Genomic DNA, 1,712 nt, shown 5'->3' with positions numbered 1-1,712 from the left:
ATAAAGCATGGCAGAATGGGGGCTAATTCTCATACCCTTATTAAATGCTTTAACACAGAAATACATCAATGTTTCACTAGTGAGAAGTTTTTTTTTTCTTTCAATATATAATACATTGCGATTTCTGCCTGACACTGGAGAGCAATTATGCAGAACAAGGAATATCATTTGAGACCAACGAAAGAGACCAAGCCGCAAGCCTTGTAGAGTGCAAATCTGCTTTTAATGAATCAATCAAACTCTGATATTACTCCTTGTGTGCCAGAGCAGATTTTCCATTCAGGTGTCACTCAGGTGTCTTTGCAGATGGACTGAACAGGAACCTTGATGTCCCGCCACACCAGGACCACAAAGTGACACGACTGTGTCTGAAAGAGACAAACAGTTTACAGAGTTGTCAGTCCTTCACCGACTGGGCAAATTCTGGGCAAATTCCTTTCCTCCTCAGCTTCAGTGCTAAGATAATGTCTTGTGCTGTACATGACACATTCATTTCTGTTAAATACCCACTGGCAAATGTGAAGTCAGAAGTCTTAAGGAAAGTGTCCCAAAAGGCACAACACAGAACTCAATCAACTGCAGAAAGTGCAAAACGTAGATGTACAGAATTGACTTGAAGCACTATTGTTCATCCCAGAGCTCCAGCGAAGGGCTAGGCTAGTGTTTAATACAGTGGCTTTAGACTAGAACAGACATTCTTCGTAAAATCGATTTACCTTAGACTGCCCATCTGTGATCATCACTGGACAATCATTTGGATTCGCATATTCTGCCTTCAGGCACTGAGTGCGGACCATCTCAGCATCGATAAGGTACTCTGCACCCATCATCACCTGTGAGAAAAATCACTGCTTTCAAAACCACTTTTAAAAGGCCTTTCATTGATTCATGTTTGCAGTTGGCAAAGGAAATGATTTGTCCGTCTTGGTCAGATATTTGTTGTCTGCCCTGCATAAAACAGTGAAACTCTGCAAATTCACCCTGATGAGCATTCATGACCCACAGAGCTCCTCTGAACTTTACACAACAAACTCCACCGAGCTCAGCTTTTAAATAGGACAAAGACCAAAGTAAACCTTACCTGAATTTCTTTAGATTGAAACTTGACGACCTTATAGAGATACAGGTCCGGGGAGATTTCGTTATAGTTAATTAGAGCAAAGAAAACCACCTCTTGGATTGTGTTGTCTCTCTTTTGAAGGTCAAGAGGTTGAGTGGAGAGAGACCCCACAGCAACGCAGACGAGGAGAGCAATGTGATGCCAGTAGAGAGAACCCATTTCCACTACGTTGAAGCTCTAGTGCCCCAGGAAGAACGAAGAACGGTTTTATATACTTGAGCTCTCAGTGTACACAATCATTTATATTAAACACACACACACACACATATATATAACAACACAAGAAAGAGTGGTTTGATTCATCGGAGCACGTTTGAGCCTGGAGCATTAAAGTGAATCTATTAATCTGACTCGAAGAAAACAAACCGGTCAAAAACAAATTGACTTTCTCAGATTCTGCAAACAATTATTCTGCCACGCGAATGTCAAATATTTGCACTGTCTTGTATAATTGGGGAATGTGAGATCATTCAACAGCAGGGAAAAAAAAGAAAAACGTCTCCCACTTAGAGCTGCAAGGTTGTAAAGAAATGTTTTCAGCCCGATGTAATGGGGTGATTAGGACTCCCAGAGATTGGCAAGCGATAGGCAC

General features: G+C 41.5%; 1 long non-coding RNA gene across 1 annotated transcript; it reads right to left on the bottom strand.

The window, feature by feature from the left end:
* Positions 1–209: 209 nt before the first annotated feature.
* LOC136759812 (uncharacterized) lies at positions 210–1,335 on the bottom strand. The gene is made up of 3 exons (XR_010820114.1): positions 1,082–1,335; positions 717–833; positions 210–368 (listed from the first exon to the last, which is right to left on the bottom strand). It is a non-coding gene; the product is annotated as an uncharacterized LOC136759812 (long non-coding RNA).
* Positions 1,336–1,712: the final 377 nt, after the last annotated feature.

Source organism: Amia ocellicauda, chromosome 1 (assembly GCF_036373705.1).
Source record: "Amia ocellicauda isolate fAmiCal2 chromosome 1, fAmiCal2.hap1, whole genome shotgun sequence".
Classification (NCBI taxonomy): Eukaryota; Metazoa; Chordata; class Actinopteri; order Amiiformes; family Amiidae; genus Amia; species Amia ocellicauda.
The sequence above is the reverse complement of the archived record's forward strand: the minus strand, read 5'-3'. Positions and strand labels throughout refer to the sequence as shown.